Consider the following 9,901-nt stretch of genomic DNA (forward strand, 5'->3'; position numbering starts at 1 on the left):
ATCATTTTGAAATGGAAAAACACTAGACATATATCCATTTATAGTCAAGAAAAAGAAAACAATTTAAACTGAAATTACCCGTTTAAAATTGTTGTGAATGCTCTAACTAAAGCAAATAGAGAAAGAAAAAATAAATAAAATTAATTGAAAAGGAGGAAAAAATCCCAACTAATTACAGATTAATTTCTAGCTATCGAGGAAACCAAAGAAAGCCAAATTCAAAAGTATCATAAGCAAAAAAGCTAATTCAATCACGTAGAAGCTAGAGACAATGCCAGTACACAGAAATACTAACCTTCATATATACAAAATCAGCAGTCTTATAAAAATCATAAGTAATGGCCTAATTTACAATAAAATAATCTTAACAATCATAAAGATAATTCTTAAAAATTAACTTAAAAATCTATACAAATAGAGATAAAAGAAAATACTGAACAAATCAAAAGTTGTATCATGCTTCTAGAAAGAAAAACTCAATATTATAAGTTGTCAACTCTCCATATTTAATCAATAAATTTAATGTGATCCTAGTAAAAATCCATGATGATTATAAAGGCATACAAGTATAGCTGAAAAAGCATGAGAGAGAGATGAGAGATTTTCCCTACCAGTCAAATACATTTTAAAATTACAATACTTAAAATGTGTACTACCACCACAGGTATAGATGATAGATCAATAGAATAAAGTAAAAGTTCAATTGCCTGAAATACATGAGATAATTATGTTTATGATTATGATGAAGTAATATTTCAACTCAGTGAAGGAAAATTTTTTGGTTGTTCTTTTTTTCAATTACTTGGAAGAATAAATAAGTGCAAAATAACCTTCACGCCTACACACTACATCAGGATAAATCATACATGAATCAGATATATAAATGTTGAAAAGAAAGATAAACAGCATAATAACATTAAAAGAAAATATAGGAGAATTTAAAAATTAATTTTGCAATGTGGGAAAACTTTGTAAATAAGGTATAAATCCAAAAGTCATAAAAGAAAAGATTGACTAATTTGATTACATTTTGTAAAGTTTCCATAGAAAAACTCACAATAAACAAAGCCAAAATACAAACTGAAATGAGAAAAAAATTACTTATATATCATGTCACTATGCAATAATGTTTATACAGATGAAAACTTGTTAAAATCCCTGAAGATAAATACTCTGAATGCATTAGAAAGAAAGAAAAAAGACACAAAACATAAACTGACAATTCACAGAAAAGAAAATATACATGACTATGTGAAAAGGTAGTCTCAATTACAATAAGAAACCCAAATTAAACTTCTCTGACCAGTTTTCACTGGGCAGATTGCCAAAGAGCAAAAAGTTTGATGTTATCATGGCACCAAACATGTGAGAAAGCAAATTGTCTCTTCTTCCGTGATAGTAGTGCTAATTGCCATATCGACCATAAAAGGAAATTTAGTAAAAAAAAAAAAAAAAAAAAAAAAGAAAGAAAGAAAGAAAGAAAGAAAAAAAAAAGAAAGAAAGAAAAAGAAAAGAAAAAAAGTACCCAAATTATAAATGCAGTTGTTATTTCCTCCCTCAGTTCTACATCTAGATATTATCCTATAATTTTGTTCGTATTCATGTGAGATGACATATGTTGAGCTGATTGTTAAGTAGTACATCTAGTTATATCTCAACTCTTAAAGAACCTCTGCTCTGATCCAATTGCCCTGTGTCTGTAGTTACTGATTGGTGTCCATTCTATACTGGTGGTCGTTAAGTACTCTGAATATTACCCCAATATTGCAGTATCATTTAGAGTAGCTAAAAATTGAAAATGACATTTGACATCATTTACACTAAAAAAAATGGAAATTAAAACCCCACTGAAACACCACATACTCTCTAATTAAAGTGGCTTTTTTAAAAAAAGGACAATAGCAAGTTGTGGAAAGAATGCAGAACAACTGGAACTCTCATACATTGCTTGGGAAATGGAAAATGGGCAGTTTCTTGCAGAGTTAAACATACACAAAGTTAAACATACCACAAATCCCACTCCAAGAGAAAGTAAAATAGTATACACCAAATCTGTATGCAAATACTTATAGTGGCTTTATTCATAAATGCCAAAAACAGGAAACCCAACTTGTTCTTCAACTGGTAAATGAATAAACTGTGGTAAATCCAAGCAATGGAATACTCAAATTTTTAAAAAGAAACACGAATATATGTATAATATGTATTAAAAATATGAAATATAAATACATATGTTTGTTTCCTCATAATAAAAGGAGTCCAAATAAAAACAGGCCATGCTGAGCTCACTATACAGCAACAGGTCACATTCCTCTCTCACCACACTTAGCAGGTAACTTTTCTTTTCAAGGTTGCAATAAATGTGCTCTACTTCCAAGATTCACATCAGTGTTTTAGGTTAGGAAAAAGAGAAAGTTCAGGAAGTCTTAGCTTTGTTTTTCTTAAATAACTTTTATGAAGTATCATTTACATAGCATGAATTCCACCCATTTTGATTGTACAATTAACTATTTCTGGTGAATATACCAGGAATATTGTGCAGCCATTACCACAATCATTTTAGAATAATTTCTTCCTTCCAGAAAGGTCCCAATGCTCTTTTCCAATCAATCCTCATTAGCACTCCCAACCACTAATGTGAGACTTTCTATGTCTTACAGATTTGTCTTTTCCAGACATTTCAAATACAGGAAATGATACAACATCTGATGTACTGCCTTTAGCTTTGTTAGTGTTTTGAAGTTCATCCATGTTATAACATGGTTCAGAAAAACTGAGCCAGGAGAGAGGCCCATTTTGAGGCCAGGAAAAACTCAGTGAGCAGAATGAAGAAAACAACAAAGGAAGGAAATTAACAGCAAATGAAATTGGGGCATGGGCATGGTGTGGGGCTGAAAATGCCAGACAGTTAACGCACAACACATTTAGTGAATTCTGAAATCTCCCAGAGATTATCTATTATGTAGAACAAATATAACTCCTCATAACAAGGACAGCTACATAAAACAGCTCACCATGTCATATGGAAGTTGTGCCTTCCCATGATGACTGAATGAGTGCAAAGTGGATTTATTCACACACAAAGAAAATGAGGAAAAAAATTAGTCTCCCAGTTCATTCCATTTGGTGGCTTAAAATTACCTTCTAATACATGTAAACACCTAGAATTCACAGCAAAAATATTCAAAAATTCTTGGTTACATGCATTATCGAGCAAATTAAAAAATCCTCAGGTGCCAGAACTTAAGAGGAGATTGAAAATCAGAATTGATGAAAGCGTGAATATTTATAAGAAAGAAATACAATTCTTGTTGATATAATCAATACAATGTAGATGCATTGTATTTTGTTATGACATTATCTGTATTAAATGAAAAGAAAAAAGACTTATCCAGGAAAATCAAATAAATCTGGGCTTCATAACAACTGCAAGTAAAGTTATATTTAAAACAAGGGTTGAGGGATGCCTGAGTGGCTCAGGGGTTGGGCGCCTGCCTTGGGCTCAGGTCGTGATCCTGGGACCCAGGATCGAGTCCCGAATCAGGCTCCCTACAGGAGCCTGCTTCTCCCTCTGCCTATGTCTCTGCCTCTCTCTCTGCATCTCTAATGAATAAATAAATAAATCTTTAAAAAACATAAAATAAAACAAGGTTGAAAGAATAAAAAGTAATAATTCAAATATTATAAAATAAAAATAAAAAACAAAATATCTAGTGAAACTTTAGCCATCCAAAAGATAGAAAAGAAGAAAGATAAAGATCATAGTTAATAAAAGCCTAAAATAAAGTGGCAAAAATAAAAACAAAATATTATAAATTACAATAAATATAAATGAGCTAAATGAACTGGTTAAACAATTCTTGACTCTCAATCTGGACTAAAACAAAAAAAATAAAATTTCACTATATACTATCAGTGATGCTATATAAAATAAAACAAAAAATACACAAAAACTGAAAACTTAAAAATGAAAATATATATACTAGGCAAATAACTGAAAAAAGAAAATGAAAGATGTGGCATAAGCAGAAGATTGAAGGCTTTAAAATAAGAAGGATATTAAGTAAACTACTCATTTTTTGTTTTTTACTCTTAAATTCCAAAATGAACAATTGTGACATGAAGTCATTTCAAAGAAATTGTGATGATGATGATGATGATGATGACGACTGCAATTACATTTCCGTGGTATTCTTAACATTCAAATTCCTATTATGCATGTTTATCCAAATTAATTTTTTCTCTGCAGTTGACAAAATATTTGTCCTTGCTCTCCATAATTTTCTTTTTTTTTTAAAGATTTTATTTATTTATTCATGAAAGAGAGAGAAAGAGAGAGGCAGAGATACAGGCAGAGGGAGAAGCAGGCTCCATATAGGGAGCCTGATGTGGGACTCGATCCCGGGACTCCAAGATCACACCCTGGGCCAAAGGCAGATGCTAAACCACTGAGCCACCCAGGGATTCCTTCTTCATAATTTTCAACATACTTCTTTGCACATGTGTTACTTTCAAAGTTAATAATTTTTTAGGCATCTTTCTCAAAAATTGAACTATGTATATAAGCCCTGAGTGTTCACACATAAATGTGGAACATTTATGTTCCACATTAGTGTGGAAGTCTCCACACTAAATGATTTAGTTCATACATACATACATATAATTGACAGATTTTCAAGAAATAGACAATTATATTTTTCATTTTAGTGAATAAACATAAGAACCATTATCATAAATAAATGAGTAATGTAAGTGATTGTCCAATTTTGAGCATTTATTTCCTCATAAATCTGCTTATACAATATTTCTATTATGTCCAAAATGATGTGAAGTAGTTTTCTGAATTGGATTAAAGACAATCTAAAGTAGGGGCTTGCATATAAAACCAAATCAGAAACATTGTAACTTTTCATTGTTTACACACACACACACACACACACACACACATCAAGTAGTTTATCTGGGAAAGACCTTATTAAATAGTAGTTAGAGATAAACAGGAAACCTTGATTCCACAGAATAGCTTCTTGGCAAAATTTTGGAATACGTATTCAGCTATAGTTTGATAAAGGGACAAAGGTATAAGACACTAATCTAAAGGAGAATCTTTTCTCTTATTATTGCCACATCAATCATGTAGAAAACAAAACTGATAAATACAGAACATTATTTCTGCCAGGATATTAAAACAATTAATTATTTCTTTATAATTAAAAGTATCTCTGAATATGGTCTTTTTTTGTCTTAATGTTGAGGAAAATATGTAGATTGATTTCAAAGTATAATGTTCTGTGCATTAGGGATGCTTGAAATAAGTAAGCCTAGTTTCACATACCTGTTCAGATACATTGAGTTAGTAAGTAATATCAATTTACCTAGTCATAGGAAAATTATTACTATTGAACAAAATATATTAAAAATGACTTCAGTAGAAACAAGTGAAATTTAATGTATATTTTCAAATTTTATATTTTCAGACTGTTCATTAAGGTAAAATCAATTTTTTAAAAATCATGAAGGATAAAAAAATTATATTTCTTCCATGAAGAAAAAGGCAATGACTAATATATATGTATTTCTATTAAGTATTTATCCTTCTTTTAAATAAAAATCGTTTGTTTTTCCTTCTCAAATTATATGATCAAATAATTGTCTTCTTTAGGCTACTGATATGGTGGTTTACACTGATTGATATTGAGCCAGTCTATAATATCTGCAATAAACTCACTAGGTTGTAAAGCATTTTTTTAAACACCTTGTTAGATTTTATCTCCTTGTATTTTGTTGAGGAATCTTGCATCTATATTCATTAGTGACACTGGTCTGTAGTTTTCCTTTCTTGTAACCCTATAATCTGGTTTTAGTAGTAGTATAGTACTGAGTTTACAGAATTAATTAGGAAATGTTTCTTTTACTTTTATTTTCTAGACTAGTTTGAAAAGAATTGATATTATTTTTTTATTATTGATAAAATTCACCAAATAAACACATCTGAACTTTTTTTTATTTAAAACGTTATTATTATTTCATTCTCTTAATCATTACAGGACTATTTAGTCCACCTCTTTGTGTGAGTTTTGGGGATTTGTATTCTTTAAGAAAGTGGTTCATTTCTTCTAAGTTTTCAGATTTGTGGGCATAAAGTTATTCATAATATTTCTTTATCATCCCTTTAATGTTCAGGGAATCACTAGTGATTATTCCTCTTTTTTCTGATATGTGCATCTTCTCGTGCCTTTTTTCTTTTTGGTTAAAAATTGTCTAGAAATCTATCAGTTTTATTGATCATCTCAAGGAACTAGCTTTTGATCTTTGTTGATTTTCTCTATTGTTTTGTTTCCAATTTTTATCAATTTATTTTTTTATTATTTCTATTTGTCCTGCTTACTTTTTATTTATTCTTTTCTTTCTTTTTCTCTTTACCTTTTCTCCCTCCCCCTCCTCCTTTTCTTCCCCTTTTTTCCCTTTTCCCTCTTCCTCCTCCTCCTCTCCCTGCTTCCACTTTTCTCTTTTAAGATGAAAGCTTCAGTTATTGAATTTGGGTCTTTCTGATTCTCTAATGTATGTTTTTAATGCTATTAAATTTCTTTTAAATATTATTAATGTATCCCTCAAAGTTTGACAAATTGTATTTTCATTTTCATTTAGTCAACATGTATATTGATTATCAATATATTATTACTACATAGTCAATATAGTGACTAAAGGAAACATAGATATATGTGTATATATATATATATATATATATATATATATATTTATCAAGACTTTTTAACCAATGTGATATTTGGAATTATTTAATTTCAAAATATTTTGAGATTTTCCAGCTCTCTGTTACTGATTTCTAGTTTAATTCCACTGGAATCTGAGAGCAAACTTTTAATGTTTTCCATTTTTTTAAAAATGTATTATGGTGTGTTTTATGTCCCAAAATGTGGTCTATTTTGGTGAAGTTCCATATAAGTTCTAGTAGAATGTGTATTCTGCTGTTGCTGGATGTAGTATTCTATAAATGTTGGGCTGGAGCTTGAGGCACGCAGGGCCGGAGACCACGCAGACCCGGGACCCGGAGCAGCTCGGAGGCGGTGAATAATAGCTCTTCAAGTCTGAAAAAAAAAAAGTGGCCTCCAATAAAACTACATTGCAAAAAATGAGAAAGAAACAGAATGGAAATAGTAAAAATGTAGAAGAGGCGGAGCCTGAAGAATTTGTGGTGGAAAAAGTATTGAACTGCCGTGTAGTGAATGGGAAGGAGTATTTCCTAAAGTGGAAGGGATTTACAGATGCTGACAATACTTGGAAACCTGAAGAAAATTTAGATTGTCCAGCGTTAATTGAAGCATTTCTTAATTCTCAAAAAGCTGGTAAAGAAAAAGATGGTACAAAAGAAAATCTGTATCTGACAGCAAATCTGATGTTAGATAGCAAATCAAAGAAGAAAAGAAATGCTATGAAAAGCAGAGAGAGGGGATCCCTGGGTGGCGCAGCGTTTTGGCGCCTGCCTCTGGCCCAGGGCGCGATCCTGGAGACCCGGGATCGAATCCCACGTCGGGCTCCCGGTGCATGGAGCCTGCTTCTCCCTCTGCCTATGTCTCTGCCTCTCTCTCTCTCTCTCTCTGTGTGTGACTATCATAAATAAATAAATAAATAAAAATAAATAAATAAAAAAAAGAAAAAAAAGAAAAACAGAGAGAGGTTGACTACGAATTTGGTTCCGGATGAAGCCAGAAGCGAAAAGGCTGGTAAACCAAGAGGCTCCCGGTGCATGGAGCCTGCTTCTCCCTCTGCCTATGTCTCTGCCTCTCTCTCTCTCTCTCTCTCTGTGTGACTATCATAAATAAATAAATAAATAAATTAAATTAAAAAAAAAGAAAAAAAAAGAAAAGCAGAGAGAGGTTGACTATGAATTTGGTTCTGGATGCAGCCAGAAGCGAAAGGCTGGTAAACCAAGAGGCTTTGCCAGAGGTCTTGACCCTGAACGAATAATTGGTACCACAGACAGCAGTGGAGAATTAATGTTTCTCATGAAGTAGAAAGATTCAGATGAGGCAGACTTGGTGCTGGCAAAAGAGGCAAATATGAAGTGACCTCAAATTGTAATTGTGTTTTATGAAGAGACTAACTTGGTATTCTTGTCCAGAAGATGAAGCTCAATAATTCTTTGTGTTACTTTATATATATATATATAATCTGGGTCTTTGTTTTTTTATTTATTAGTGTGAAGAAATAACATTATAATGAAAATCAAGTTTAATATGTTTGTTTTGAAGGGAGAGTTGTTAGGGTTTTTGCATTTGGTTACTTTGAACTGATTACTTTGAACAAATAGAAGCTTTCTGTAGTTGTTTCCTTTATTAGAAAAGGATATTTGAGACCATGGCATATCATACCCCTGCATTAGAGAACACCATTTCTAAATGTTCATAGTCATTACTCAGTCAGAATTTGTGTTTAACTCCTATATGCCTAAGGGCCTGGGTTTTTTGTTTATTTAGGGCTTTTTTGTGTATATACTAAAAAGTACATACATAAATAGTTTTATTTTCTTTTAGTTATTTTTGAAATATTCACCAAAACAAAAACAGCATTTTATAACCATGGATATGCCCATGTTTCTGGGATGCTATCAATTTCAGCAACTTAAATAAATCATTTAAAGTTACACTGAAATTTTTCCTGAGGCTTTAACCTTTCAAATTTTGTAATTAGGGATCCCTGGGTGGCGCAGCGGTTTGGCGCCTGCCTTTGGCCCAAGGCGCGATCCTGGAGACCCGGGATCGAATCCCATGTCGGGCTCCCGGTGCATGGAGCCTGCTTCTCCCTCTGCCTGTGTCTCTGCCTCTCTCTATCTCTCTGTGACTATCATAAATAAACTAAAATTAAAAAAAAAAATTTTGTAATTAATTGGACAATTTAAATATAATGTAAAGAGTTTAAATTGGACAATTTAAAAGCATCCATATCAGAATCCATATCAGAATCCATATCCCTAGTTACAGTCATATAAATGCAAGTTTATTTGCAAGATCCCTGAAAGGAACATTTTAATCACCACCAACAGCCTCCCCACCCAAAGGGCAAAACTAGACAAGTTTTGGTGTACTTTAATTAGGTAAGCAAAACTGAGTTAAATGGACATTTAAAGATTCCTTCTAGTGAACCATTCCTTTTCAAGAAGTTGAAAACCCTTGTGCTGTATTGACTAAAAGGTCATGATTCATGGAGTCTAAGACTTCATTCATGGAAACCTAATCATAACCAGTTGGTTAGAAATGTTGGCAATTTAGCACCTGCTGGAATAAATGGGTGGACAGACTTCTATAATCTAAATTCTTGACCTGCATTTTTTTCTTCACCCCAACTCATTCCTAACATGTAGGCTCAATCTTCTCAGTATTTCAATTACTGGTTCAGCAGAAGCCACGAAAACAATAACTTTGTAGTCAGAATGTTATCCAACAGTATATTGTTTATGTTATTGTAAATATTGGTAAACAGTGGTCAATAAATAGTTTTATATACAAAAAATATATATACATATAAATGTCAATTAGATCAAGTCTGTTGATAGTATTGTTCATATCATTTATACCCATGCTGATATTCTGCCTGTTTGATATATCAATTACTTGCAATTACAGGGGTGTTGATGTCTTCAACTATATATGGATGTATTTATTTCTCCTTTGGGTTCTATAAGTTTTACCTCATGTATTTTAATGCTCTATTGTTAGGTGTATATCCATCTGGCATTGCTATGTCTTCTTGGAGAATGAACTCCTTTAAAATTATGTAATGCTCTTCTTGGTCCCTGATAATTTTTTTTAAGTTTTTAAACTGCTTTTCCTTATTCTATTGAGAAGTTTAAGCTATTTCCAAATTTTCTCTAGTACAGTCAATA

At 31.9% G+C, this 9,901-nt stretch overlaps 1 pseudogene; it reads left to right on the plus strand.

Annotated features, from left to right (window-relative positions):
* The window catches only part of LOC112922041 (chromobox protein homolog 3-like), a 171,763-nt pseudogene extending 163,606 nt beyond the window's left edge, over positions 1-8,157 (plus strand).
* The last annotated feature ends 1,744 nt before the right edge of the window (positions 8,158-9,901 follow it).

Source organism: Vulpes vulpes, chromosome 1 (assembly GCF_048418805.1).
Source record: "Vulpes vulpes isolate BD-2025 chromosome 1, VulVul3, whole genome shotgun sequence".
NCBI classification, from domain to species: domain Eukaryota; kingdom Metazoa; phylum Chordata; class Mammalia; order Carnivora; family Canidae; genus Vulpes; species Vulpes vulpes.